This window comes from Jaculus jaculus, chromosome 18 (assembly GCF_020740685.1).
Source record: "Jaculus jaculus isolate mJacJac1 chromosome 18, mJacJac1.mat.Y.cur, whole genome shotgun sequence".
In the NCBI taxonomy this organism is placed as follows: Eukaryota; Metazoa; Chordata; class Mammalia; order Rodentia; family Dipodidae; genus Jaculus; species Jaculus jaculus.
In genome coordinates this window covers 19,695,775-19,712,381 of record NC_059119.1, presented here as the reverse complement: position 1 = coordinate 19,712,381, position 16,607 = coordinate 19,695,775, and the positions used below count along the sequence as shown (strand labels likewise).

The following is a 16,607-nucleotide window of genomic DNA, read 5'->3' as shown; positions in this document are numbered from 1 at the left end:
TGCTCCAACCTTAGACCATCAGCGTCCAAAGAAAATGTTTCTCACATTTCTTGCTTGCTTGCTCTTTGGAGACAAGTTGACTCCCGAGACAAGACAAGGGGCTGGAAGGTCTGCATCCAGTTCTCTCTTGAAAGACACAGTGGAGGATCCTGCCTGTAGACTGTCTCCTGGGGAACTCAGCACTCTCAGGGGACAGGGTTCTGACACTTTCTGAGGGCCAGAAGGCCTCCCCCAGCTCTTCCCATGCCAATGTTTGACTCTGGGCACCACCTACTTCCTCTATTCCTGTAGCTTGGTGCTGGGCAAGGGTCTGTTGATTTGATGGACTCCTCAGCTGGGGTCCCAGTTTATCTCAGTATTTCATGCCACTACTTTATCCTTTCCCGACATCACGGACTCACTGCAGACCTGTGGCCATTGCTGGCTCTGCGCAGCAGCAGGGACGAAGGGACATAGCCTTGCTTGAGGTCAGGCACCTGAACAGCTCTCATCCCACAACCGTCCGTCTGTGTGGACTCTCTTGGGGTCAGGAAGCCCATCCCTTGCCTGATGGTGTGCAGTGCCCTATGCGTCTTCTCTGAACTGTGGGGGAAAGATGGACAAGATAGCCAGGGGAGGACACGGGATTTCTAGCTTCCATGAGAGCCTGAGGGACAGCTTCAGCCATAGCTGCATTGCATGCATGCCTGCTAATTAAACAGTGGGGGTGGAGTGGACCGCGAGTATACCAAATCCTCCCTAAGGGGTCATGGTAACAGCCACCGCATGACTCAGGTGGATGGGGGAGTGGGGATTTACTCTTCTCTTTTTCCCGTTCTCTGTTTCTTTCTCTCTCTCTCTTTCTTTCTTTCTTCCTTCCTTCTTTTCTTTCCTTCCTTCCCTCGCTCCCTTTCTCCCTCCCTCCCTCCTTCCTTCTTTCTGTCTTTCTTTCTTTCTTTTTATTTTTTGGTTTTCAAGGTAGGGTCTCGCTATAGCCCAGGCTGACCTGGAATTCACTGTGCAGTCTCAGGGTGGCCTTAAACTCATGGCTGTCCTCCTACTTCTGGGATTAAAGACGTGTGCCACCATGCCTGCTTTGGCTCTTCTCTTAATGAACTGTGTTAATGAAGGTGTCAGAGACAGCATTACATTCATTATAGAGCACCTCCAGGTGTTAGGCAGCGCCCCACTCCTAAGGGCCTGTAAAGAATTCTGAGAAACCCCTTCTTTTTCTTTGCTAAGCCAAAGGGGAATATATGGCAACCGATTTGTTTCCTTGGGGTTGGTCTAATTTCTATTCTTACCTATCCTCTACCTTACCTGTCCTTGAAGAATAGCCTTGAGAACTTTCTTCTTTCAGGGGAAACTGAGAGAGGGCACCCTTGCATTTGGTTCCCAGCTCCCATGTTCTCTGACTGGCTCCCTCACTTAGAGGACCCACGGCTATTGGTATGAAGTGATGCCCATGTCTAGGGTGCCTTTGCCCACAAGGGCTCAAGGGCACTGCTCATCTCTTGGCCATCTAGGATCTGGTGTGCTGGTCTCTGATTCCCACTCTGACCCTCTGGATCGGCAGTCACCTCAGGCATCCACGACGCTGCTCTCCTTACCTCAGCCCTGTGGCCAACTCCAGGCTTAGCTCAGCTTCAATTCGTGGCCTGTCCTCTCCCACATCTTGGCGGTGGCAGTAGCTAAACCAGTTGGCCAGGTTGGGGTGGCATTCCTGGTGGCACCACAGAGGACTTCGCCTGCAGCTGCTCTTGCCAGCTCCCAGGATGCCTGAGGCCTCCCAGTGTCCCAGCCCGTTCATCATCTCGCCCAGAGCCTCTGCGCATGCCAGTGGTGCCGGTGATGGGCCGCCTGTGCCGTGAGCCAGACATCGCACTTAGCCAGCTACCTAGGGGACCTCGGTTTTGCCAAAGGCTGCAGCAGTGGAAAAAGCTCATGCAGAAGTCTGGGGTGTGAAAGAAAGGAGCAGCGAGAGGTTCCGTGGGATGATACGTGGCAAGATAGCAGGCTGTGAGTCAGAGTGAAGGTGAAAGGGATAATTGAGGAGAGGCCAGTGGAAAACACGGGCAACTGTGAAGGCCATCGTAGGGGATTTGGACTTGAACCTGACTAGTGGTCACTGGAGATGTTTTCAGAAAGGAAATACTATTTTATTGATTATTTCTTATTTAAGTTTCTATGAAGGCAAATAGAACACAGACTTAAGTCAAGAGGGGGGATGAGAGAATGGGAGAATATCTGAATATTTAGAAGGCTTGTGCACTCACCTTTTTTCAGAATATACATTTCATAAAGTCTGAAATAGCGGTAAGGGACTAGCAACCCAAAAATAAAAATCACCCCACAATGGGAAGAACAACAGATTTTCCCAGCTAGGTCTGTTATTTACACAGAATCAAACAGACCGCCTTCCCAGAAGGCCTCACCTATGGCAAATACTCCTGAGTGTTTAACTCCATGTTTCTTCTGGCTGTATCCAAAGGCTTTGTTCACGCAGCCATCAGAAGATAATTACTCAAAAAAAAAAAGAGTTGGTCTCACAGTGTTGCTTGTGAGACAGCACATCAGACTTCTGGGAAAATGAAACGCATGGCTTTTGTAACCCAAATCTACGTGTTATACTTGTCACGTGATGACGTGCGCACGCTGAGCATAGCTTGGGTGCGCAGAAGCTCACTGGGTGCAGGTTAGAGAGTCACGCTTTTCCAAGAGCGCTGATCTGCTAGGTGTGAAGTGTCAACGGCTTGTGTACCACTGGCTAAAGGACCTTGTACACACACACACTGCAGCCTGTAACTATCTGCACCTCAGGCCCATGCTTGGACCTCTAAGATATTACTGCTGGAAAGGATTCTGAAGTCATCGAGGCCAAGCTTCATGTTGAAGATGAGGTGACTCAGACAAGCCCACAGGGGAAGGGACTTGCCTGCCATTACTCAACCAAGGGAAGGCTATCTGCGGACTTGAGTGCAAGGTGGCTAAATCCTGTTTCAACAAGCATGCCGCTGTAAAATTCCCGTGCACCGAATGCCCCTGCGAGGCTGTGCCTTTGAGGACGTCTGCTGGTTTGTAGAGACCCACTCTTAGGTGAGACCATCTGCTTATAACAATATTGGCTATGCCACAATTCAGCATTCATCAAAGGAGCAAGACACAGCCTCAGAATGGGCTGGGCTATTTTTTTTTTTGTCTCTGTGTTATGTATGTACATGGGTATATGCATGTCCACATGTGTGTGGGCACACATGTACATGCAAGCGGTTGCATCAGATGTCTTCCTCTGTTGTTTCTTCACTTTAGTTTTTTTATAATTTAAAAGAATTATTTATTCATTTATTTGAGAGAGAGAGAGAGAGAGAATGGGCGCACCAGGGCCTCCAGCCACTGAAAATGAATTCTAGTCACATGTGCCACCTTGTGTATCTGGCTTTATGTGTGACCTAGGAGATCAAATCTGGCTCCCTTGGCTTTGCAGGCAAACACCTTAACCTCTAAGCCATCTCTCCAGTCCCATATTAGTTTTTTTTTTTTTTTAGCATTTCAATTTTTTTCTTTAAAAGGTGTGAGTTGTGTACAAGGGGGTTAAATACTTTATAGACAAGAAAAAAACTGTTCTGGGACCAACTTATTCATCATCGTCCTCTTCATCTTCCTCCTCATCCTTTTTTTTTTTTCTCTTTTCAGCCTTGGGCTCTGTAGGCAACACTATCCATTTCATACTGTCCCCTCAGCTTGGCAGATTTCTTTTTGCAAGGCTGCTTGTCATCCGCAGCAGCATTGCTCCACATTTCTCCCAGTTTCTTTGCAACATCACCGATAGACAGACCGGGGTGCTTTCCTTTAATTTGGGGGTGATATTCAGAGCAGAACAAGAAGGCCAAAGGAGGCCTCTTGTGTGCATTGGGACCCTTGAACTTCCTTTTTTGTTTCCCCTTTAGGAGGGACGTTCATTTCTCTCTCATAACGAGCCTTGTCCGCCTTGGCCATGTCTTCAAACTTTCCTTTTTCTTTAGCAGACATGATCTTCCACCTCTGAGTGCTTCTTGGAGAACTCTGAGAAGCTGACAGAAGCATCTGGATCCTCCTGGCATGTTTGCACAAAGAATGCATATGATGACGTCTTGCCTCTGGGCTTCTTAGGGTCTCCTTTGCCCATCTTCAGTTGATTTTTTGCTTCAGCAAGGCACCGAGAGTCGCCCAGTTGCCCGTCCGGCTCCCATTTGCCTGGTGCTGTCTCTATGGAGCTCAATGTACTGCAATGGCTATGGAGAGTGGGAGCCAGACCCCATTTTAGTTTCTTGAGACAAGGTCTTCCACTGAAGCCAGAACTCACCAACTTGGTTAGACCAGCAAGTCTCTGCTCCCCAGTGCTGCGACTGAAGGTACATGCCGCCATGTCTGGCATTTCAATTGGATGTTAGGGATTTGAACTCTGCTCCTTTTGTGCATGCATAGTAAGCACTTTAGCCACTAAGCCATCTCCCTGGCTCCAGATTTGGCTTTTGATAGGCTTATGCCATTCCACACACCATGTTTCTTTGGGTTAGCAAAACATGCGGATTTAAACACCCCTGGTACATTTGATTTATTTGATGAAATTTTTTTTTTGTTTTCTTTTTCAAGGTAGGGTTTTGCTCTAGCCCAGGCTGACCTGGAATTCACTATGTAGTCTCAGGCTGGCCTTGAACTCACGGTGATTCTCCTACCTCTGCCTCCCGAGTGCACCACTCTACCAGGCTCCATTTGATGGATTTTCTAAAGTCAAGTCTTCTGGAGTCTATTCTAGTTGCAATCCTAAACACCCCTCCTCTTTCTTCTTCATCCTTCTCTCTAGAAAGGAAAGGAAGTATTTTTTTGGGTGGGGTGGGATGTGGGGGTTTCGAGGTAGGGTCTCACTCTAGCTTAGGCTGACCTGGAATTCACTATGTATTAGGCTGGCCTTGAACTCACATCGATCCTCCTACATAGGCCTCCCCAGTGCTGGGATTACATAGTGGTTCAGGTCAGTTTGGGCTGGAGCAAGAACTTACCTCAAAACAACAACAAAAAAATACAAACCACTGGGGGTTTAGGGTATAGCTTTATAGTATAACCCTTGCCTCGAATGTATACAGCCCTCGGTTCCATTCCCATTTCCCATGTGAAAAAGAAATCCCTTGAGCTATTTTCTGGTGCACCTGGTGGAAGTGTCACTTTTATTGTTGTTGGTGGTGATTGGCCTTCAGGTCTTCATGGGGCACTTGCTACACACAGGTCCACCTGGGGTGGGCAGCAGCAGAGATGCCAAGAAGGATAGGGTGGCTCACCATGTGCCTGGCACTCCTCGTAAATGCCATCACTTGCTGGGATTGCAGGGCTCACTTGTCATCCTCCTCCAAGCATGCCTGTGTGGAAACCCTGCCGGTAACATTGCTGTGGAGACGGAGTGCTTCGCTCCCTCACCTCCCGAGGCTCTGCTGGACCCCCCTGGTGTGTGCATGGCTTTGTAAGATTTTTGTTTTATTTTATTTTATTTTATTTTATTTTATTTTATTTTATTTTATTTTATTTTATTTTATTTTATTTTATTTTATTTTATTCTTTTCTTTTGACGGCAGGGTTTCACTCTAGCCCAGGCTGACCTGGAACTCACTCTGCAGTTCCAGGCTGGCCTCACACTCACAATGATTCTCCTACCTCTGCCACCCTAGTGTGGGGATTAAAGGCGTGTGCCACCACATGCCTGGCGGAACCCTCATTGCCCCACAGACAAATGAGTTCACAGAGTCCTTTCCCATGTCAGATGGTTTTCTTCCCATTTATGGCCCTTGGAGATGGTTGTTACTGCTGTGGCCGTTTTCCCAATGAGATTTCTACGTGTATTTTGCTCCAGGTCACACAGGCCAACAATGATGGAGGTGACACTGTGCTGTGTAGGCAGATGACAGAGCATCTTTTGTTTAGAGGTGGTGTGCGTGTGCGTGCATGTGTGTGTGTGTGTGTGTGTGTGTGTGTGTGTGTGTGTTTATAACCAGGTCTTCAGCTACAGGCTCTCAGCATTTGAAGAGGCATCGAAGGAGCCATGCCAGGCAGGCAGATGGCACTATGGGACACTAGAGAGCTCGGTAGAGAGGCCTGGAGCTGGAGGGGAGGAGTCCTCAGACGTCTGAGACCCCAGCACAATGTGTATGTAGTGCTTATTAGTGGAAGCAATTTTGTTTCCAGGGGATATTCTGAAAATATCTCAAAAGATTTTTTTTTTCTTTTTTTCAAGCAGGAAAAAGGAATGGAACCGAGGGCTGTACACATTCTAGGCAAGGGTTGTACTATCAAGCTATACCCTAGACTCCCCCCCCCCCCTTTTTTTTGAGGTAATGTCTCACTCTAGCCCAGGCTGATCTGGAATTCACTATGTAGTTTCAGGCTGGCCTTGAACTCACAGTTATCCACCTATGTCTGCCTCTGAGTGCTGGTATTAAAGGACTGTGTCACTACACCTGGGGGATTGAGAGAGAGAGAGAGAGAGAGAGAGAGAGTGGATGCAACAACCAGGGCCTTTAACCACTGCAAACAAACTCCAGATGCATTTGCCACTTTGTTCATCTGACTCTACATGGGTACCTGGGAATTGAACTCAGGTCTTTAGGCTTTGCAGGCAAATGCCTTAGCCACTGAGCCATCTCTCCAGCCCCTCTCCACTTTTTTTCAATGCATATTTTGTGTGTGTGTAGACATCTACATGTGTGCACACTTGTGTGGAAGCCAGAAGACAACCTTGAGGATTATTCTCCGGAACCCTGGGAACCTTTCTTTGAGACACTTTCTCAATGGCTTGTGTGGGGGGGTGTGCTTCTCTATTAGGCTAGACTGGCTGGCCAGTGAGCCCCAAGGTTCCACAGCACTGGAGTCACAGGAATGTGCCACTACACACTTGACATTTTTACCTGGGTTCAGGGGTTCAGGGGGTCAGGTCCAGGTCTTCATGCTTATAAGACAGGGACTGAGCTCATCTCCCAGGCCTCCAAGACCATTATTATTTTTATTTATTTATTTATTTGAGAGTGACAGACACAGAGAGAAAGATAGATAGAGGGAGAGAGAGAGAATGGGCGCACCAGGGCTTCCAGCCTCTGCAAACAAACTCCAGACGCGTGCGCCCCCTTGTGCATCTGGCTAACGTGGGACCTGGGGAACCGAGCCTCGAACCGGGGTCCTTAGGCTTCACAGGCAAGCGCTTAACCGCTAAGCCATCTCTCCAGCCCTCCAAGACCATTATGACTGGTGGGTGCTACTGGTGCCTACATGCAGAGGCCAGCCTTGCTCCCACACATCCTGTCACACAGAGAACCAGTCCCCGGTGCAGACTCGAACCGCCCCCTCTGCCTAGGTTGAGAGACCTTGCTAGCAGGGCTAGAGAAGAGCCCTAAAAGTGGAGCCCAGGAAAACATTTTGGGGAACGGGGGATTTAGTTTTTCCTTGTGATGCTTTGATTCAGGCGTCCCCCATAAAGTTAGGTGTTCTGAATGCTACATTTCCAGCTGATGGAGATTTAGGAATTATAACCCCTCCTGGAGGGAGTGTATTGTTGGGGGCGGGCTTATGGGTGTTAAAGCCACTTTCCCCTTGCCAGTGATCGGCATGCTCTCCTGTTGCTATTGTCCACCTGATGTTGCTCAGGGGGTGATGTCCACCCTCTGCTCATGCCATCGTTTTTTCCTGCCATCATGGAGCTTCCCCTCAAGCCTGTAAGCCCAAATAAACCCCTTTTCCCACAAGCTGCTCTTGGTCGGGTGTTTTTCTGCCAGCAATGCGAACCTGACTGCGGCACTCCTACTCCAGGGAGCTTTGCTGACATTGTCACCTGATGGTGACGGTTGGTTTCAAGCAGCAGCCTGTGGCAGGGTGCCCGTGATTGTTCACCCAGGACGACACAGCTGAGTGTGCTCTCTGCCAGGGAGAGTGAAGATCCTGGAGGCAGGACTGGCCTGGCCTCATTCAAGTGCAAATACATTGGTTCCTTGGGTCCTGAAGGGGTCATCTGAACTCTTCAGTCCGCACCTGCCCATCTCGCCCTGGCTGGCACCGTCCTCCCAGCTCTCACGCTGTCACCTCCCCGTCCCTTCAAGACCGCCCGAGCACTCTTGAGTCTGGTGACCTTTGGTGCCTTTTCTTCTGAACACACCCCCAATTTATTGCCGATCTCATAAAAAGCAAAACTTGGGAGAGAGAAGATTGAGTTTTTGCTTTTCACTGCAGAATTTGATTTAGGGCCAAGAAGGTGGCAATTGCTGCAAAGCGGAGATCGGCTATTTTGGGAGTGCTGTGAATGATTTTTTTTTTTTTTCCATCTCCAAATGACCTTACATACATTCTGTCTCCCACCCGCCTCCCAGGGGGATTGATGGGGCTCTGAGCCTGGCTCTGCTGGGCTCCTGCTGCTGTTGCTTTTAATAAATCTGCCAGATGGACACAGGAGCGGACACCTTGATGATGCCCATCGACATGGGCTGCAGCTTGCTGTGGCTCCACTTACGGTGGATTTCCTGTCCCCCCAGCAGCCTTAGTGGTCAGCAGGGCACGCTAGCCTGGTTACTGTCACCAAAGGCTCTGCCTGCTACAGTGGGTGCTATGAGTGTAGTAATCTGAGTACATCATCAAAACACTGCCTCCTTCTCACTCTCTCTCGATCTGTATTCATTGTTTTAAATATTACTTTTTATTATTTGAAAGTAGATAGCAACAGGAAAAGAGACAGAGAGAGAGAGAGAATGGATACATCAGGGCCTCTAGCTACTACTAACGGACTCCAGTGTGCATCTAGCATTATGTAGGTACTAGGGAATCAAACTCGGGTCCGTTAGGCTTTGCAGGCAAATGCCTTAACCACTGAGCAGTCTCTCCAGCCTGCTCTTGTGTTCTGTATCCCTTCAGGGATGCCAACACGTCAGCTGTCTCCCCAGGCCACTGCCACTCCTGTCCTAGGACCCTACAACGTGTCCTGCTGGAGTGGCCTGTTGTTCCAGATCAGAAGCCCAAACACACTTCAGCTTGGATTTTGCAAAGTAGATGCCCTGAGCAGATGCTGCCCACTGTCTAAGCTTTAACCTCTCTGTTCTGTAAAATGGGTTTCACTAACAGAAGCCACCTTCTAAAACAAGCAAGAGAAATCTTGTCTCTGTGCCCGCCTCCATTACTAGGTGACATCGTTACCTGGGACCGGGATCTCTCAGAAGACACAGAGGAGGGAGTTTTAAAAAGAAGACATTGTGGGGCTGGAGGGATGGCTTAGAGGTTAAGGTGTTTTCCTGGAAAGCCAAAGGACCCAGGTTCGATTCCCTAGGACTCATATAAAGCCAGATGCACAAGGTGGTACATGCGTCTGGAGTTCATTTGCAGCGGCTAGAGGCCCTGGCCTGCCCATTCTCTCTCTCTAAAATACATACATACATACATACATAAAAATACTAAAATAAAATAAGGTGGACAGTGAATGAAGAAGCTATCCAATGTCAACAACTCTGGCCTCCATATGCAAACCTACATGTGCGTGCATGCTTATACATAAATAAGCTCGCATGTGCGCACGTGCGCGCGCGCATACACACAAGTTAATAAACACCAGGGGAGGGGAAGTGGTACAGATGGCTCTTCTGATTTGTGCCTGGGTCAGTGGGAAGCATTCCCAGGATTTCTTTTTTTTTTTTTTTAATTTTTTTTTGGTTCATTTTTATTTATTTATTTGAGAGTGACAGATCTAGAGAGAGAGAGGCAGATAGAGAGACAGAGAGAGAATGGGCGCGCCAGGGCCTCCAGCCACTGCAAACGAACTCCAGACGCGTGCGCCCCCTTGTGCATCTGGTTAACGTGGGTCATGGGGAACTGAACCTCGAACCGGGGCCCTTAGGCTTCACAGGGAAGCGCTTAAGCGCTAAGCCATCTCTCCAGCCCATTCCCAGGATTTCTGATGCCACCTGACTAACAAGCTCTTATCATCTGTCCTGGTGCCTACAAGCTATTGAAGTGTCAAAGTTCACCAGGTGTTTTACCTAAAAAACACTAAGGACAAGCCAAGTTGGGTCCTTTCTACGTGTCTAAAAAAATTTATGGTTATATATGTTTGTGTGTATGAGAGCGTGCAGGCGTGCACATGACATGGTATGGAGTATGCATGGAAGGACAGAGGTGTGTGTGTGTGTGTGCACAGGTGTGCCCAGGACACGGTGCATGTTCTCATTGGAGAGCTTCCAGGAAACCCCCGTCTCTGTCTCCCATCTTGCTGTCGCCTTCTGCACGCCGGCATCATAGCAGCCTTAGCTTCTGGCTTTTATGGGGGTCTGGGGATCAAACTCAGAAACTCAGGCTTGAGCAGCGAACACTTGCACACAGAGCGTTCTCCTCAGCCTCCTGGCTCTGGAGTTTTCTATTGCTGTCCTATACGTGCTGAGGAAGGGAAACTTAGCAGCAACCTCCTCTCTCTGTTCGTTAGCTCGTCTGTTCCTTCATCCATTCATTCTGCGAATACTTGCTGAATGGGTATCTATGCCGGGCTGGGAATCTAGCACTGAGGAAAATAAACTAAAATTTTTCTTTTTATGAAACCCCAAAATTTTATAGGGGTTAGGGAAGGGAGATAGATATCCCACTATACTTACATTTAATTTTTTTCGTTTTAATATATTATGCCCTCCAAATTCACTCCCAATGCTTATGTTTATGCCTACGTCTTGAAGCTACTCCCATTTGTGGTTAGAGAAGCTTCACTGTCGGATGGCAATAAGCCCTGGGCTGACTCCCAGCCCACTACAGTGCTCAGAAGTGTCAGTGGCGTGTTTAGCACTAAGTGGGGCGTCTTTCCCACACCCTCCAAGGCTCAGGGATCATTGAAGAAGAGATGGTGGAAAGAAGGTAAGCGTCAAGGGAAGGGGAGGAGTGCTTTGTCATGCTGTCTTCCAGACACAAAGTGGCCCGGATATTCATGACGTCACAGTGGCTGACACTACCTACACAGGACCTATGTAATAGGAGTTGGGGGAAATGATGGCATCAAAATAGGAGCGAAACTAATTGGAAAGAAGAAAATATTCAACGAAGGGGTGATTTCGGAGAGAAAAAGGGAGGGTGGTGGGAGGGCGTTATGCTCATGGAAGTTGTCAATATAAAGTTTAAAAAAAAATCCATTTCATCCAACCCAATCTAGAAGTGAAGTATTCAGAAGTGAGGTGGTAAGTGCTGTGGAGGGAGAAACAAAGCTGGGGGTGGGGAGGCGCCGAGGGGGTCTCTCTTGTGTGCCCTTTTGATCACACCACTCCACACCCCCCATCTCCATCAGCAGTTGCAAGTGCCCAGGAAAGAGCCCAGGCTCTTCAGGTGCTGGCCCACTCAACTCCCTCCCTTAGGCAGCCCCAGAGCTCCCCGAACGGCCTGCTGTGTGATGGGCATGGCCCTTGTGCCATTGTCTGTGGCCCTCCAAGCCCAGCTGGGGCCTCGGTGCCCTGCCCTTTTGCCAGCAGTCTTAATCACTGCCTCCTCCACACTCACACGCCACTTTATTACAGCACTCAGAGCCGCTTGTCTCTTCAGAGGAAGCCTTGATTTATTCATGGGCCTGATTAATGGGCCTATTCCCAGTGGCTGGGGAAACACTGCCTGGCACGCAACAAGGATCAGGGCAGGTCTGAGGAGCGAGGGAAGGGATAAGAGATGCTGGATGGAAGATGCAGGGAATGGAGGGCTGGGGAGGTGAGAACTCCGGGCAGAGGGTAAATGGAGAAGGCTTCCACCCAAGGAGGAGAGGAAGGGAGGTCCGTGCCCAGCCTGCCTTCGCCGGCTCCTGCCTCTCCGGGCCTGTTTATGCTTGTCTCGGTCCAACCTGTCTAGGCCTGGTCTGCTTATGCTTGCCATAACTTCCCAGGCTCACACTTGTCCCCACCCGTCCGGGCTTGTCCCACCATGCCTGTGCATACCTGATCACAGCTGTCCTCATCTGTGTATACCTGCTCACACAAATCCAGGTGTGCCCACATCTATCCACGAGGGCTTACACCCACTTGAACCTTCCTATACCTGCATCTGCTTGCCCTTGGCTTCACCTGTCCACACCTGCCCACCCCTTATCCCTTTCGGCCTCTATCTGGCCAGCTCACACCTTACACCTGTTCACACTTGCCTACTCCTGCCCGCCTCTGCCTCTGCTCCAGTTCCTCCCAAATCATCTGGGAACACTTCCTGTCCTCCAGCCACACTGTGTCTTCTCTGTCTCTCTTTTTATTTTTTCTAATTTTTTATTTTTATTTATTTATTTGAGAGAGAGAGACAGAGAGAGAATGGGCACACCAGGGCCTCCAGCCATTGCAAATGAACTCTAGACGTGTGTGTCCCCTTGTGCATCTGGCTAATGTGGGTCCTGGGGAATCAAACCTGGGTCCTTTGGTTTTGCAGGCAAGTGCCTTAATGGCCAAGCCATCCCTCCAGCCCTCTTTCTCTCTTTCTTAAATGTAATTTATTTGAGAGAAAGATAAAGAGAGAATGGGTGTGCCAGGGCCTCTAGCCATTGTAAATGAACTTCAGACACACTTGTCCCCTTGTGCATTCATCTTTTATGTGGGTACCGGGTAGTCGAACGTGGATCCTTTGTAGCCACTAAGCCATCTCCTCTGAGGGTGCTCTGGCAGGACCTCAGCCCTCGGTGTGTGCCTAGCCTCTGCCTGGTCTCTGTTGTGTGCAAGATGCATGTTCATGTGCAAGATGGTTCGGCAAAGCATTTTTCTCCATCAGCAAAGATTGGAACTAGCCTCAATGGCCATCACTAGGGGATCCATGAACTAGTTGATGCTGGATTTGTACAATTAAATGCCATGTAGTCGTTAAGAAAAAAAAAATAGCTGGGTGTGTTGGCGCACGCCTTTAATCCCAGTACTCGAGAGGCAGAGGTAGGAGGATTGCCGAGAGTTCGAGGCCGCCCTGAGACTACATAGTGAATTCCAGGTTAGCCTGGACCAGAGTGAGACCCTACCTTGAAAAACCAATAAATAATTAAATAAATAAATAAAAAATAACAGGGAGTATTCTTATGTAGTGATATAACTTAAGCTCCAAGACACCTTTTTGTCTATAAGGGGCAAAGCATTCAGTAGACTGAGATGCGAACTAGATGTACACAGCTGACAGAGGCTCATGTATGCACATTCACACACATACATGCATGCATACATACACCCATACATGCATGTATGTCTGGAAGGACAAAGATCTGTGAACAACGGCTGCTTCTGGAAAGCAGAGCCAAGACCCAGGAGGCTAGAAGGGCGAATAGGAGAGGCATCGTTTTGCTCTATGCCACTTTGTGCCTTTCGGTTTCAGAATCATGCGAACACATTACTTATTCAAAAATAAATATCAGGGCTGGAGAGATGGCTTAGCGGTTAAGTGCTTGCCTGTGAAACCTAAGAACCCCGGTTCGAGGCTCGATTCCCTAGGTCCCACGTTAGCCAGATGCACAAGGGGGTGCACGCGTCTGGAGTTCGTTTGCAGAGGCTGGAAGCCCTGGCGCGCCCATTCTCTCTCTCTCCCTCTATCTGTCTTTCTCCCTATGTCTGTCGCTCTCAGATAAATAAATAAAAAATGAACAAAAAAAATTAAAAAAAAAAATATCAGGGGGCTGGAGAGATGGCTCAGCAGTTACGGTGCTTGCCTGCAATACCTAACTAGCCAGGCTTGATTCCCCAGAACCCACATAAAGCCAGGTCACAAAGTGGTGCATGCATCTGGAGTTTGTTTGCAGTGACTGGAGGCCCTAGCATGCCTATATCTTCTCTCTTTCTCTTTCTCTTTCTCTCCTTCCAAATAAATAAACATCATTTTGAAAATAAATGTCACTCACATTTTTAAAAAGAGAATCAAAGGAGGGAGGTTACGAGCTGGGGACTGAGCAAGTAAAGAGTGGAGGAAGGGATTAAGAAGAATGACTAGAGGCAAGACCATGAGCAGAGATGAGTGCTGCGGGGCGGGGGATTCAATCAGGGGACCCCAGGATGGAAGACAGTTGGGGAATAGTTTGGGGGCAGTGTTGGGAAGACGTCTGGTGTGAAACACAGGGGTTGGATGAAGAGACTTGTGTCCAGGTTAAATACTGCATGTCACATTAGTGAGGGACCATCAGGGGCTCTCAGTACGGACAGTGCATGGTCAGGCCACAAGTTAGGTGGAGCCTCCCGGGGACCGCATGGATGGAGGTCTGGAGAGAGCCAGGGTATTTGGTTCTCCATCTGACCTTTCCCACCGTTGCTTATTTTCAGTAATAAGAATAGCTAGATGGTACTAACTCTATAACTTTGGGGGGCTAAAGAAAGTAAGGTGGAAACTGGCCTCAAACTCTTGCAGCTTGGGGATGAGGAATCAAACTTAGCTCTGTGTGTCTGCAAGCCTGGGTTCTGAAGACAGACTGATGGCCTTTCAGTCATAGGGCTGTGTGTTCCCCATGGGTGCTCACGGTAAGAGAACTGCGGGGGTGCCAGAGTGGGCGGTTAGTTTATTTAAGCATGACCAGATGGCCTGAAAGGGGGAGATCTTGGGACATCACATTGTCACCTTACCTGTGTCACACATGGGATTTAGTGCTTGCCTATCCCGTCCAATTAGACCTCTCTTGAGTGTGCACCCTGCCCAAGTGTCGGCCAATTTCTTTTTAAGCCTCGGCCGGTTGCCCGGGACACCTGGTATAGGTGTGGCGAAGTATAGTGGGCAAATTCTCAAGTATGTCCCCCTGGGTCCATGGAGACAGAGGGGCGTTTCTCTTTTTCTCTCTCTGGAATGGGCAGCAACGTACTTGGGTCCTCAGCTGGGAAAGGTGTCTTTCCCACCCTGGCAGCCATGATGGGGCAGGGGGAATAGACATGTTTTATCATTTATTACCATCTTTGCTTTTAATCATTTAGGAAACACATTTTTTTTTTGAATGACTTTTTGGTTATTTTTATTTTTTCTTTCTAAGATCCATGTTCATTTACGTGGGCTTCTGGGCTCCATGTGGTATGTCTTTCTTCTCCCTACTTTCATCTTTCCTTACCTCCCACTTTTCTCCTTTCCTCACTCCTTTGTAAGATCTGAATAAAATGAGCTATTTTTTGTATACTTATTTATTTGAGAGTGACAGACAGACAGAGAAAGAGGCAGAGAGAGAGAGAATGGGAGAGCCAGGGCCTCTACCGACTGCAAAGAAACTCCAGATACATGTGCCATCTTGTGCATCTGGCTAACGTGGGTTCTGGGGAATCGAGCTTCGAACCAGGGTCCTTAGGCTTCACAGGCAAACGCTTAACCTCTAAGTCATCTCTCTAGCCCTAAAATGAGCTATTTTAAAAATCATTTTCTTGAATGTGGAATTGCCAATTCTTTGGTTAGTTTGCAGATAGGAACTCAGGGCTTGGGGTTCTAGAAAGTATCCCAGAACCCCAATCCTCCCCTCATCCGCCCCATTACAGCGTCATGATTCCAGTGGCCAAGTGCCACAGCTCCAACTGTCCCCGCGGGGACCGTTCTGTCCCCGCTGCAAATGCAAGGTGTCAGCAGCCAGCTCCCACCAACTCTGTGAACTTCTAACCCCCGCCTTGCCTTCTCCCAGTCGGCTAGGCTCAAGGGCTCTTTCTCGGCCACAGGGAGAAAAGGTGTAAACGTGTTGAGGACCTGCTCTGCTCTGCTCTGTCAGAACATATCACAGGCTATTGGCAGACTTAGGAGCAGCAGGAAAGGTTAGGTAGATTCCTCGGGGATGGGGTCGGGGAGACACATTTGGCTCCAATTACGCCCAGCCTTTAAATTTCCTGGTCATTTGGTTTGCATTTCTTCACATGCATTTCCCTATGACTCCCACTTTTAAACTGCAGCGACAGAGACTCAAACAGGTAACAGTATACCCAAGGGCGAGCGCTTCATCAAAGGCAGAATCAGGTCTCACTGAGGACCCTGGCCTCGCACTCCAGAACTTTCTACCGCCACTTACTCCCTTTGTTTACTGTGTGTGTGGACACGTTTGACTTCTCATGAAATCAACTGTGAATGGCGGGTGATTTCATTCACAGACTTTCATAAAAAGAAGCCTGGGCTGTTCTTGTGACCATGTAAGTAGTTTCCCTGCTGGCCACCAGGTGTTGTGCATTTAGATGTTAGGCCCCGAGGCATCATGGGTGCCCACTGGAGGCTGGATTCCGGTAACCAGGCTTGACCTAATTGGCATAGCACGGGATGAAAGATAACCGTTGGTTAGTGGAATTGAGAGCCAGGGAGGCTGTGCCAGGAGAACAGGTACTGCTGCAGGGAGCTGCTGAAATTAGTCAGCAGGGGGAGCTGGGCCCTGGGGACCCAGGGGCCACTCTGGCTACCTCTGGGGATTTCATTGTGAGGAGGTCTGTGCAGGATGCCAGTGGGGTGGTGGGTCAGAGCTATAGCAGGACTGACTTCCAGGCTGGACGCACCCCTAAAATGCCTAGGTCTTGAGGATTTCTGGTTTTTCTAAAGCTCATCACCAGGGGTACAGGGCTACACTGTGACTTTGACTTAGTCAAACACATGAGCTTTCTGATGCTTCCTCCCCGCCTCACATGCAAATGAAGACAAATAACATTTGTGTTTTCTTTGCCCATGGC

At 48.8% G+C, this 16,607-nt stretch overlaps 1 pseudogene; it reads right to left on the bottom strand.

Annotated features, from left to right (window-relative positions):
- Positions 1-3,613: 3,613 nt before the first annotated feature.
- On the bottom strand, positions 3,614-4,144 carry LOC101607649 (annotated as a pseudogene).
- Between the last annotated feature and the right edge of the window lie 12,463 nt (positions 4,145-16,607).